Source organism: Vicia villosa, unplaced genomic scaffold (assembly GCF_029867415.1).
Source record: "Vicia villosa cultivar HV-30 ecotype Madison, WI unplaced genomic scaffold, Vvil1.0 ctg.001186F_1_1, whole genome shotgun sequence".
NCBI lineage: Eukaryota > Viridiplantae > Streptophyta > Magnoliopsida > Fabales > Fabaceae > Vicia > Vicia villosa.
The window spans coordinates 20,899-35,779 of record NW_026705525.1 but is presented as its reverse complement, the minus strand read 5'-3'; positions in this window follow the sequence as shown (position 1 = coordinate 35,779).

Here is a 14,881-nt window from a genome sequence, read left to right as displayed (position 1 = left end):
ACTCGGAGCTAAGAACAAATTGGCTTTCATTGATGGATCAATTGAAGCTCCGTCATTCACTGATCTCAATCATGCTGCTTGGCAACGCTGCAATTATCTGGTTCGTTCTTGGCTTCTCAATTCTGTTTCTGAACCCATTGCACAAACTATCGTTTTCTTGGAAAACTCTCTTGATGTTGGGCTTGATCTTAAAGAAAGATTTGCTAAAGTCGATCGAATCCGTGTTGCTACTCTTCGCACTGAACTGAATACCATGAAACAAGGTGAAGATTTGTTCTTGATTACTACACTTCCATGCGCGGTTTATGGGAAGAACTGAATTCGCATCGTCCTCTTCCTGCATGCACATGCATGCAACAATGTAGATGTGAAGCAATGCGTTCTGCCAGATTGTTTCGTGTTGAAGACCAAATCATTCAATTCCTCACAGGTTTGAATGATCGTTTCTCTGTTATCAAATCACAAGTTTTGCTTATGGAATCTTTACCCTCCATTAATCCCATTTACTCAATGGTAGTTCAAGAAGAAAGTAATCATGTAGCTTTACTTCCCAAACCTGATGCTGCAATATCGCTTGATGAATCTGACACGCTTATCAATGCATACGATTCAAAGAAAGCTCATGTAACAAATCTAATTCTGGTTTCAAGAAAGAGACTCGTATGTGTACTCATTGCAATAGATCTGGTCACACTGTGGATGTATGCTATAGGAAGCATGGATTTCCACCTCATTTTGGTAAAAAGAATGTGTCCACAAATTCTGTTAATTCTTCAAGTACAGAAGATTGTTCACAATTGAATGCTAAAGGTGGTAGTTCTTCGAATGTTCAAGCTAGTATTACTCAAGATCAACTTACTCAGTTAATTAGCTCGCTTCAAAACTCTACTTTGATGCCTCACACTACACCCTCTAACCATTTCCCTAGTTCTAACCAAATTTCCATTAATCATGAGTCAAAATCAAGTATTCGTTTGATTTCCAACTTGATTTGTTCTAGTCATGCTTATTCAAATTTTTGGCTGTTAGACTCAGGGGCAAATGATCATGTATGCTCTTCTCTTAGATTTTTTCAAACTTACTCTTCTATATTACCTGTTAATGTTAGTCTACCAAATGGCAACTCAATCATAGCTAGATATGTTGGTACTGTAGTCTTTTCTCCCCATCTATACCTCACTAATGTGCTTTACATTCCTGAATTTTCTCATAATCTCATTTCTGTCTCTAAAATGTGTAAAAATCTACACTGCACCTTACAATTTTTTGATCACAAATGCATTGTGCAGGAAATGAAATCACAGAAGATGATTGGTTCGGCTAGTGAAATTGATGGCTTATACAAACTCTTGCATGATGGTAACTCAAACACCAGCCACCCAACCAATATCCCCACACCTTCTGTAGATCCTCATATCAACATTAATCAAGTCTCTACCATTCCTTTACAAGCCTTGTGGCATTTTAGACTAGGACATTTATCCCATAATCGTTTGTGTAAAATGTCTCAATTGTATTCCAATATTACACATGACGATAAAGGAGTTTGCGATATTTGTCATTTTGCTAGACATAGGAAGTTACCTTACCAGCCAAGTAACTCTAGAGCTCAAGTTCCTTTTGAATTAATCCATTTTGACATATGGGGCCCTTTAGCTATTTCTTCTATCCATGGTCACAAGTATTTTCTTACTGTACTTGATGAATTTACTCGTTTTACATGGATAATTCTCTTAAAACCCAAAGCTGAAGTTTCCAAACATGTTCAACATTTTGTTTCATTAATAGAAAACCAGTTTCACACTTGCCCTAAGTTTATTAGAACTGATAACGGGCCTGAGTTCTTAATGCTTGAATTTTACTTGACCAAAGGCATCATCCTATGCCACATATATCATCAATAGAATTAACACTCCTCTCTTAAATTACCAGTCACCTTTCCAAAAACTCTACAATACTCTTCCTGATGTAAACAAGATCAAAGTCTTTGGGTCTTTATGTTTTTCTTCAACACTCTTAAACCACATAACTAAACTTTCCTATCGAGCTCAAAAATCTATCTTCCTTGGCTACCAACTTGGTTTCAAAGGTTATGTCTTACTTGACCTCTCCAACAATGAGATTCTAATCTCTAGAAATGTAACATTCTATGAGCACATATTGCCATACCACTCTCCTTCTAACAATCCTTCTCCTTCTTGGGATTATGTCACTGATTCCTCTCAGCCTAGCCCAAGCCTTAATCATCCCAACCCCTCTCCTAATGATGATAGTTTTGACACTGATCCTCTTCCTGAACATATTCCTTCTCCTAATACTGAACCTTCATCTATTAACATTCCAAATCCACACCTTAATTCTTCTCATCCTCGTACTTCCTCTAGAATTCTCCACAAACCCTCTCATTTGCAAGATTATGTGTGTGCCTCGTTTAATGATGCTCCCAACCAATCATCCTCAGGTACATTCTACTCTATTTCTAATTTTTTATCTTATGCTAATCTTTCCCCTGATCATCGTCATTTCACTCTTTCCATTACCACACATACTGAACCCAAAACCTTCAATGAGGCAAACAAGTTTGAGTGTTGGAGACAAGCTATGCAAATTGAGCCAGATGCCTTGAATAACACTGGTACTTGGACAATCGTTGATCTTCCTCCTAATGTTAAACCTATTGGGTTTCAGCGGGTTTACAAAATCAAGCATCATGTAGATAGAAGTATCGAACGCTTCAAAGCACGCTTAGTTGCGAAAGGCTACAATCAAATCGAGGGCTTGGACTACACAGATACCTTTTCACCGGTTTCCAAACTTACAACCATGAGACTTGTCTAAGCTTTAGATTCCACCAAGTGACATTACTCATAAGAAAACTCAGGTGTGTCGATTAACAAAATCTCTGTATGGACTCAAACAGGCAAGTCGTCAATGGTATGAGAAGTTGACCTCGTTACTTGTACAACACGGATACCATAAAGCTACATCTGATCATTCCTTGTTCGTCAAGCATTCCAATACCAACATTAAAATCTTACTTGTCTATGTTGACGACATTTTACTTGCAGGGAATTCTCTTGACGAGTTTACCTTCATCAAGAACACGATGCATGCAGCTTTCAGAATTAAAGATTTAGGCGTTTTAAAGTATTTTCTTGGCTTAGAGATTGCTCACTCTTCTAAAGGTATCTCCGTATGCCAACGAAAATATTGCCTCGATCTTCTCACAGATTCAGGTTTGCTTGGATCAAAGCATGCTTTTACTCCCTCTGATCCTTCCATCAGACTTTGCTTTGATGATGTTGAACCTTTTTTCTGACATCCCTGCTTATCGGAGACTCATTGGACGTCTTATATATCTCAATACTACACGTCCCGATATCACTTTCATCACTCAGCAGTTGAGCCAATTCTTGTCAAAACCTTCCATCACTCACCATAATGCTGTCTGCAGAGTTCTTAGGTATCTTAAATCCTGTCCAGGCAGAGGTTTATTCTTCCCTCGCAGCTCAAAACTATGCTTACTTGGTTTTTCTGATGCCGATTGGGCTGGCTGCAAAGACACTTGTCATTCCATTTCTGACTCATGTTTCTTTCTTGGACAATCTCTAATATCATGGCGTACAAAGAAGCAACAGATGTCTCTAGATCATCATCTGAACCCGAGTATCGTGCCCTTGCCGCTACCACTTGTGAGCTCCAATGGCTTCTATATCTCCTTTGTGACTTACATGTCTCTTGTGATAAGCCACCAGTGCTATAATGTGATAACCAGAGTGCTCTCCATATAGCTGCTAACCCCGTTTTCCATGAGCGCACTAAGCACTTGGAGATTGATTGTCTAATTGTCCGTGAAAAATTCATGGCTGGGATTATGAAGCTTCTCCCTATTCCTTCCAAGAGCCAGCTTGCAGTTTTTTTTACCAAGTCTTTACTGCCTCAACCTTTCAATTTTCTCATGTCTAATTTGAACTTGATTAACATTTATCAAGCATCAAATTGAGGGAGGCTCTTAACTGTAATAACTACCTCATCATAATTCAATTAGGTAGTTATAAGTAGTTATCATATGGTACAACTTGTGTATAATAGCTTAGTGTAGAATGCTCTAACTATTGTATAAATACTGCATCATAACCAAGATCAATACATGAACAATTGTTCTATCTTTCTCTCTTAATGCATTGCTTCTACTTCATAATAAAAATAGTTTTAACTGTTTAAGATATATAAACTCAATGACACATTGTTTCAACACAAATTCTTCAATGCATTTTGATAAATTACACACAATAATTCATAAATAACATATTCACATTCATCATATGCTTGTTAATCTCTATGCACTAGGGCACGCCACCAGCTGCATTAATTTATTTTTCTTCTGTCACACAAACTATGATACTCTCTACCAATCTCATTCATTTTTAAAAATATAGGTGCTTAGTTTATTTGATAGTTTGGGAAACACTATCCACATTGCAAATATATCTCTTTCAATCAATAGGACAATCCCTCCCTCATCATTAAAATATCCAACTTCGGTGCTCCAAACTGATAATCTCCATAGGGATCTTCATTAACAGATGCAAATTAACATCCCTATATGTCATGATCGTCCAAAATCTCGATTTTAGTACTGTACAACAAAGAAGATTTATGCTAACACACACATTGAAAGGAAGTAGAAAAACTTAAATCATTACGGTGGAGAAGACTCAGGTATAGACTACACGATGTTTTGGCATATTATAAAATAAGTTTTAAATTTTTTCAAATTTTGCAGATTGAATTTCTAAACAAAAGATCTATTAACAAAAGTACACAAAATCTTTTATTATTCATAGTTTACATACTATTTTTTTGCAGACAAATTCCTGAGTTGATATTTTCAAACTTTGTAGACAAAATTCCTAAATAAAAGAGGTATTAACAAAACTATATTCAAGAATAGGCTTTGTATACGGAAGGTTGAAATTCATTAAAATAATAAAGAATAAACTATAACACCATAACCATTGGAATGAAAGGCTCTGTATTTGACAACATTGTTGAAAAGAATCAGATTTACACAAATAAATTAAATGTAAAAGGTTAAAACCAAAAAAAAATTAAATGCAGTACGATATTTTCAATAGAATTAGAAGAAATTAACTCTAAAATCTAAAACATAGAATTTTAACTAATAAAAAAGAGCAGTTTGTCTATTATGATCTTTATAGGTATTATAGACTATTATCAAACATGTGGTCTCTAGTTAATAGCATACCATATTCTGCCCAATATTTCTCATAAAAATTTAGTTTGTTATTCATATTTAGAGAAAGAACAGTGTCTCATTTGCCTCTTTCTTCTTAATTAAAAATCCAGAAAAAAAAATAAAAAGACCAAAAATGTAAAAAACAAACAAAAATGAAATCTTAACAAAAAATATAAAGATTTGTAAGTCACTTGTCTAACATAAAAGAAAAAAAAGTAGTTGAAATCCCTTGTTTTTTTTATCACCACCGGTTTAGTCCAGTTCGGAGGTCAGTTCTGGCATCAATTGATTTCAGTCCCCCTCCTGATCGCAGTTGCGGGGGATTGAACTGTGATTCTCCCTACCATGTCTAGCGCCAATCACCACTAAATCAACTAACGATTGATAAAATCTCTTATTTTTGACTTGGACAAACCTAAAATTGAAGTTTGACAAATCTCGGAAAAATAAATTAGTTTAAAGTAGAAAGTTGAAATTTCGAATGCAATTAACTTGTAGCCCAATAACCAAAATCAACACAGAAAAGTACACATTTGAGTACATTCAAGAACAAATATACAAAAGTCTTAAGTGTGAAAAGAATAAATTTGACAAAACTTAAAAAAATGAATTAGTTTAATGTAGAAAATGGAAGTTTCAAATGCAGTTAAGTTGTAACTTAAGAAACAAAACCAACACTTCAAACCAAATTTGAGTAGTTTAAAAAAATTAATTTGTTTCAAGTTCAAAAACCTTATCCAAAAATAGTGTGAACATTTATTTGGAAAAATTGAACATATTTGTTGGGAAAGAATCGTATAAAATAGTGTAAAACAAAACTAATGTACCTTAACAAAAGTTGAACTGTGTTGAAGAGAAAGAACTGAAACATTGATAAAGGAGAATAGGAAAATAGAGTAAAAACATATCAAGTGAGAGGAAAATAATGAAGTATTTAATCATAGAGTAAAAGATGAAATACAACCTACTTTGAAACTTACTTGATGATGGAGCAAAGTGAGAAGTGAAACTCAGCTTGTTGTTTTTGAAACCCATGAAAGAAAATGAAGCATAGAGAGACAGGTGAACTAGAGAGGGGAAAACGTGAATACTGTTCTTTGTGGTTGGTTTATTTTGGTGAAAGGAGGGAAAAGAAAATAAAATTTTGTGAGTGAGGAAAAAGTGAAAAGAGAAAGGAAGAAAAAGAAAGAAGGGTGAGGGAAAAGTGAAGTATGAAAGAAAGAAGAAGAATGAAGGGTGAGGGAAAGTGGAGAAGAATGTTGGTGCACAATGAATAAAGATGGTGACAAAGAGAATAACGGCGCAAAAGAGATGAGAGAATAAATGTTGTATTCTACTATTAATGATAGCTATTACAAGGCTATTTATAAGAAAAGAAAATCTTGCCACATAAGCCCTAAAACAGTAAACTTAGTGAACAAGTCTAAGGTACAAACAGTACAGTACTACAAAATACTAAAGTACCCTTACTACTAAACAGCTAAGCTAATGGGACCCAGACAGCATCTTCTGGTCAATACTATCTTCTGAGTAACCATCAGAAGATCAGTCCATCTTCTGAATATTGAATTACTCTTCAATACCATCCCTTAATTCATATTCTTCAATCAAAGCTGACAACGCCAATTCCATCCCTCAAGAGCAGAAATTGATCCGTCTTGATCGCCTTCGTCAGAACATCTGCCACTTGCTTCTGAGTGCTACAGTGCACAACTTCTAATGTTCCATTCTGGACTTGGCTTCTCAAGAAATGATACTTAGTCTCAATATGCTTGCTTCTTCCGTGTAACACCAGATTCTTGGCAAGATTGATTGCAGACTTGTTATCAATCATCAGCTTCAGAGGCTTCTTCACCCTAATCTTCAGATCTTCTAATAGATTCAGAAGCCACACAGCTTGACATGCAGCTACAGCGCCTGCGATGTACTCAGCTTCACAGGTTGATAGAGCAACAACAGGTTGCTTCTTGGAACTCCAAGAGATAGGGCCTCCCAGAAACATGAACAAATATCCAGAAGTACTCCTTCTATCAACTCTGTCTCCACACCAATCAGAATCAGAATAACTCAATAACTTTGATTCTTCCTTTCTCCCAGAAGGAAACAATATGCCAAACTTCAGAGTTCCCTTGACATATCTCAAGACTCTGACAGCAGCTTGGTAATGGAACCACTTAGGTTTACTCATGAACCTACTAACCAATCCAACTGCATAGCATATATCAGGCCTGGTATTACACAAATACCTTAGAGAACCAACCAGCTGTTTGAATACCGTAGCATCAACATCTTCACCTTCAGAATCAGAGTCCAACTTCTGATTCACTTCTGACGGTGTAACAGCAGCTTTGCAATTCTCCAACTTGAATTTCTTCAGAAGTTCTAACTCATACTTCAACTGATGCAGAATGATACCATCTTCTGAGTACAGAATCTCCATCCCTAGAAAATATGACATTTTCCCAAGGTCTGTAATCTCAAACTCATTCATCAACACCTTCTTGAACTTCATCAGATCTTCTGGACAACTCCCTGTAAGCAATATGTCATCAACATAAAGACACAACAGAATCATATTGCTTCCAGAATGTTGCACATAAACTCCATATTCCATCTCACACTTCTGAAACCCTTGCTTCTTGAAAAATGAATCAATCTTCAAATTCCAAGCTCTGGGTGCTTGCTTCAATCCATACAGAGCTTTGTGTAATTTGTACACCATCCCTTCCTTATTCTTTTTCACAAAGCCAGGGGGTTGTGACACGTATACCTCCTCTTGTAATGGACTGTTCAGAAATGCAGACTTTACATCCAGATGCATCAAGGACCAACCTCTGTTCGCAGCTAACGCAATCACCAGTCTGATTGTTTCATGTCTAGCTACAGGAGAAAACACCTCAAAGTAATCTAGTCCAGGTTTCTGAAGAAAACCTCTAGCCACTAGCCTTGCTTTGTGTTTACCAACTGATCCATCTGGCTTCAGCTTTACTTTGAAAACCCATCTGACGCTGATGGCTTTCTTCTTCTTCGGAAGTTCTTGCAGCTTCCAAGTTTTGTTTCTTTCTATAGCCTCAAGTTCTTCTTTCATGGCATTCAGCCAGACCTTCTTCTTGAGCGCTTCTTCTATACTCACTGGTTCAGAGTCTACTAACATGGCGCACTGAATGACCTCTCCTTCTGAGTCAACTTCTGTGTCTTGCAACATGTCAAAATCTGCAAACCTTCTTGGTATAGTTCTGACTCTTTGTGGTCGCTGAGCTACTTCAGAGTCAGCTACTCCAGAGTCACCACCTCCATGATCATCTCCAGAAGCTTGTCCTCCAGACCCTATGTCTTCAGAGTTTTCCCTTCCAGAATCATGACTACCACCAGAATCTGGATCATCATCAGAATCTGGATTAGAATCAAATTCTCCATCTGACTCATCTTCAGAAGATGCTTCATCTTCTGACTCGTCTTCAGAAGATTCTTCATCTTCTGACTCCAACTTTTCTTCAAAAGTTATCTCTACATCAGAAGTTGGTTGAGACTCTCTCCAATCCCAAACTTCTGATTCCTTCACAATGACGTCTCTGCTGACTTCAACTTTGTTAGTTTCTGGACAATAGAGCTTGTATGCACCTGTACTGTGGTACCCCACCAATAACATCACTTTGCTTCTATCATCCAGCTTCTTCCTTCTAGCTTCTGGAACGTGTTTGTAACACACAGAACCAAAAACCTTCAGATGACTAACACTCTGCTTCTCCTTAGTCCACTTTTCTAAAGGAACAATTTCCTTCAACCTCTTCGTTGGACACCTGTTGAGCACATATGCTGCAGTAGCAACAGCTTCTCCCCATAGATTATGAGGAAGCTTCTTCTCTTTAAGCATACTTCTCGTCATATCAAGCAAAGTACGGTTTCTACGTTCAGCAAGACCATTGTGTTGAGGAGTATAAGGAGCAGTAACTTCATGCTCAATCCCATTATCATCACAGAACTTCTGGAATTCTGTAGAGTTATACTCGCCTCCACCATCCGTTTTGAGAATCTTTATCTTCTGACCACTCTGCTTCTCAGCCTTCACCTTGAACTTCTGGAATTCTGTAAACACTTCATTCTTAAACTTAATGAGAGTTACCCACGTCATTCTTGTGAACTCATCCACAAAAGACACAAAATACCTATTTCCTCCAAGTGAAGGTTCTGGAAATGGTCCACACACATCAGAGTGCACTACTCCCAGAGCATGCTTTGCTCTTGGAGCAACTTCTGATACAAATGGCAGTCTGGGTTATTTGCCTTTCATGCATACCTCACATGACTTCTCAGGCTTTACAATCTTAGGAATGCCACGTACGAGCTTCTTAGAACTTAGATGCCCCAGACTTCTATAGTTCAAGTGCCCCAACCTCTTGTGCCACAGCTTACTATCACCTTCTGAGCCTTCAGCACTCAGACACTCTGTTTCAGCTGTTTCTACATTCACCTTGAATGTTCTGTTGATTCCCTGTTCAGATTGCATAATCAACTTCTGATTGGAATCATACAACTTCAAGAGGTTGTTCTTCATAACAACTGAGAAACCTTTCTCAATGAGCTGACCCACACTCATCAGATTGCTTCTGATTCCAGGAACATACCAAACATCCTTGATCAGAACAGTCTTTCCATTCTTCACTTTGGCTTTGACATTTTCCATACCTTCTGCATATAGGTACTTATCATCAGCACATCTGATCTTTGTCCTCCTTTCAGAGTCAAAGTCTATCAGCCATTGTTTGTTTCCAGTCAAGTGATTTGAACACCCAGTGTCCATATACCACCATTCTGACGAACATCTTTTGTCCGACTCTGAAGCCATCAATAGCACAGGTTCATCATCTGATCCTCCTCTGGCTATATTTGCTTCTTCTGATCTCCTTCCTTTGTTTGCCAAACAGTCTCTAGCAAAATGGCCAAACTGTTTGCAACAGTAACATTGAACTTTCTTCATATCCTTTCCCTTCTGATATCTCTTCTCATCAGAAGTTGAGGCTTCCTTCTGGAATCTATCACCACGTCTATGCTTCTGGTCCTTCTTGACAAAAGAAGCCTTCAGAGCTTGCTCAACTTCTCTCTCAGAAGTTCTCTCAGTCAGACGCAACTCTTGTGCTTCTAAACTGCTTTGCAACTCTTCTATTCTCATGGTTTCCAGATCTTTAGAATGTTCAATGGATACAACAATATAATCAAATTGAGGAGTAAGTGACCTCAATATCTTCTCTATGATTACTTGTTCAGAAAGAGTTTCTCCACAAGCCTTCATCTCATTAGTGATCACAATCACTCTAGAGATATACTCAGAGACTTTCTCATTGTTCTTCATGTTGAGATTCTCATATTGCTTTCTCAAGGATTGAAGCTTCACCTTCTTCACTGATACGTCAACACCGTAACACCTGACCAGTATATCCCACGCCTCCTTAGACGTCATAGCATCAGAAATCTTCTCAAACACATTCACATCCACACACTGATGAATGAAGAACAACGCCTTTTGATCTCTCTTGTTTGTTTCCCTCTGTGCTTCTCTTTGTTCTTCCGTTGCATCCGCTGCAACCGGAACATATCCTCTAGTGACAAGATCTAGAACATCTTGAGCACCAAATAATACACGCATTTGAATCATCCATCTATTCCAGTTTTTACCATCAAGAACTGGAAGTTTGGTATTCAAGTTGCTTCCACTCATCTTTAAACTTGTGCAGACAAAAACAGATTTCACTCACACTCACACAGTGTTTCTCAACCCACAAACAACCAAGAAAAATGTGATTCAACACAACTTTGTTTCCCAGAAACAAAATCAATCACACAGTCACACAAACTCACGTTCACTTGTGTTTCCCTGTGTTTGGAACCGGAGCTCTAGATACCAATTGTTGGTGCACAATGAATAAAGATGGTGACAAAGAGAATAACAGCGCAAAAGAGATGAGAGAATAAATGTTGTATTCTACTATTAATGATAGCTATTACAAGGCTATTTATAAGAAAAGAAAATCTTGCCACATAAGCCCTAAAACAGTAAACTTAGTGAACAAGTCTAAGGTACAAACAGTACAGTACTACAAAATACTAAAGTACCCTTACTACTAAACAGCTAAGCTAATGGGACCCATACAGCATCTTCTGGTCAATACTATCTTCTGAGTAACCATCAGAAGATCAGTCCATCTTCTGAATATTGAATTACTCTTCAATAAAGAAAGGTGAGAGAAAAGTGATGGAGAGAAAGATTCAATTTTTTTATGAAATGAGGGAAAGGAAAATGAAGATATTGTGCCACGTGTCAGCACCTGATTGAAATGAAAGGTTAATATTTAAGACATTTATCATTTACAGATCTGTTCTTTTTTGTGTAATTAGTTGGAATACATGAGGACATTATTGGGTATTTGGTAGTATGTTTATTTAGTTGATATATAATTGAGAAGTAAAACTTTTTGTTGAAACCCATGAAAGAAAATGAAGCATACATACATACATACATATATACATATATATAGTGTTTTCTTCCCGGTAAGTTAACGTATTTTTGGTTTTAGTCCCTGAATCGTTTTTTGGGTCCAAACCCCCATATGTTCAATTCTTGTTGGATGCAGTCCCTTCTGTCAATGGAACGTTAAAAAAAGGTGAGTTGGCAGACGGTGATGACCTGTATAATATTTTATCATTTTTTATTTTATTTTCATTAACACGTGTGGAATTGTTCTCTTTACAGTTTATTAAATAGGGATGTGTAATACGGTGAACTGACTTTATATCGAAATGTTGCGGTAAGCAAGAGTCGCCACCGACTTTTATTTTATCCAATTTTAGGAAAGACTAAAAGAACAGGAAAGACCTTTGAAAGATTTTGAGTTCGGGGGGTAAGTTATACAAAGGGAAGGTGTAAGGCACCCTTTGCATCCATGATTTTCCATGGGCTCTTAATTGCTTAGCTCACTTGTTTGTTTGAAAAGATTTTGAATAAGAAAAGATTTCGAAGAAGAACTTTAGCTTGTAAATAAGCGTAGTCTTTTTGAATTTGATTTTGAAAAGGAGTGGAAAAAGATTTTGAATTTAGAGCAAGCAATTAATAGCAACTACCCTAAGTTAGAAAAATTGTTCTTTTAGTCTTTCGGGCAAAAGGGTCTATCCATACCATAAGAGGGCAGGAAGTCTTTCAATTGGATGTTTAAGGGTCATCGAGATATCGTTCGCCATAAGACTGTCCCATGCCATAAAGAGGGCAGGTAGTCTAAGAGAAGGATAGAATAGTCATTAATCTTTTTAGGCATCATGCGAGGATACCTTAGCAATAGGACAATCATCTTTATTTTTCCGAGGCAGCATCGAGGGAGTTTCAATAACTTTGAAGGCAACAGGCAACATTGCTTTAGGTATCCTCGGAATCGAGGGACTTGACTATTTTTAGACAACAAAATTAAGGCACCAAGGCAGCAAGTGATAAGGCAACCGAGGGATTACCCTAAAGGTGTGTGGGTGCAACAATCACGTGATTAAGTTCAATTATTTATCTTGTAAATAATGTTAGCTACGTTCGATTAATTATCTTGCACTCCCTAGGATTACTAACCACGTAGTTAAAATAAAAGCAGAAACAAAATTCCCTACGCTATTACAATAAACACTTGCGGGGATGGGGGAAATTAAAAGGCGAAAACCTTTATAGGGTAACAGAAAAAATAAAGGCATATCTTCGAATGTCTTGACCTTCCTCGAACATTGACTCTGAACATCTGAGAATTAAACAGAAAAATAATAGGGAGTGAGTGTATGTGGAATTCCTTGGCATTGAAAATAAACCTCAATTTAACCTCTAGGCAAAAATTAAAATGAAAGGTAAAATAATTTAAATAATAAAAAAAGAAGGATCAGAACTTAGCTTTTCAATTGCCATGGCGCGTAGTCGGAGGATATTGGGGTAACCCTGAAAATTTGCACAAAAGAAAATAATTTTAGTGTATGAATGATCTACAACCCTTAATTGATTAAAAATCTACAAACCCTAAAAGAAAACTTATTGTGACCCAAAAGGGTTTATAAGGCTTAAAACGCGTTAGTGGATAACACCTACCAATTAGTGATCATGATAAAATCGGGATTTAAGGTATTAAAACATTTAACTAGCCCCAAAAACAATTATTAACTAAGAAACTCAATTAAATTATTATTGTAAAAGAAACTTTTATTTTTTCGAGAAAAAATCGAGTTTCGATTAAATAAAATAATTATAAAACTATTATTTATGATAAACAAGTTATAAGTAAAACAAATAAATAATAAAGAATTGCAATAAAATAGAAAAAGAAATAAAAGATAATTGTATAATAAAATAAAAATAAAGATAAAAACTTAGCTGATCTAGTGTGGCTAATCTTTGAGGGTGCATGGTACACTCGCACCTTGCTGGGCGTTAGATTGTTTTTCTGCTGGGATCTGATGGCTGAGCGTGAGGGTGCACCATGAACCTGCATATGCTAGCAGCGCGAGAGCCACGTAATAAGCAGTTGTAAAAAATAAAGACCTGGACAAGATTCGATCCCAGGTACTCAAGGCCACGGTCCTCTTTCAATTGCCAATCATGCTGCGTTAGTTAGTCATTATTGGGATAGTAAACATAAGTTAAATATAAAACGCATAAATATCTGGGGAAAAGTCAAAGACTCCAGAGCTGGGCCCCATGTGCTCGCGCGACAACCAATGAAAAGGAGAGAGAGATTCATTGCACTTTTGACTGTCCAATGGGAATGGGAGGGAGGAACAGAACTTTTGACCAGCCAATAATGCTGCAACACGCGTGTGATCCAAAGCCTCACATATTGTTCATCATCTTCCTCTTTTGCTGGCCACGGTTTTGTCTCCCATTTGCCATGAAAATTAGCTACAGACCTTGGTAGCGAAACCTGGAAAATTAGAACACGCATACAACACGTTAACAAAAAGTAAAGAACACGTATACAACTTAAATTGATAGCCCTGAGCCTGATTTTCACGTCGCTTTTGGCTAAAAATGCTCGCATGATGAGATTCGAAGAAGGACAAATCGAAACCCTAATAATGGTGATTTTGGTTCGTGGCGTTAAAGCTTCGTTCCCACGGTCTTAACCTGTTCTAAAGCATACCAGAAACTCATAAAAAATCATTAGATTCAACGTAAACACATCAAAACATAATAAACCAAAAATTCAAGAATGGTATGAAAAATATGGATAAGATGCAAGCGTTTTACGCCTCATGGGACCTCAATGATGGTCTATTCGTCCTCTATGATACCTTGGAAGATTATTGGAAGTATTATTCAGACTTGAGAGTGGCTGCCACAATGAAACACGATTTCCACCTTTTTTGATTTTTTTCGTGAGGTTTGGAGGTCTCTTGGAGGCTCGGTTTTTCGTCCCCTTATCTTCTGACCATGTAGCATATATATATTAGAATATATTAGGTCAACTATATTGGTAAGAAAATCATAAGATTAATGCCTTGGAAATTTGATTAAAATTTGATGCAAATCTTTCTATTTTTATTCAATTCTCTTCTCAATCAAATATATTTGTTTCCTTGGTCCCCAAGAATCATCTTTGATTGATA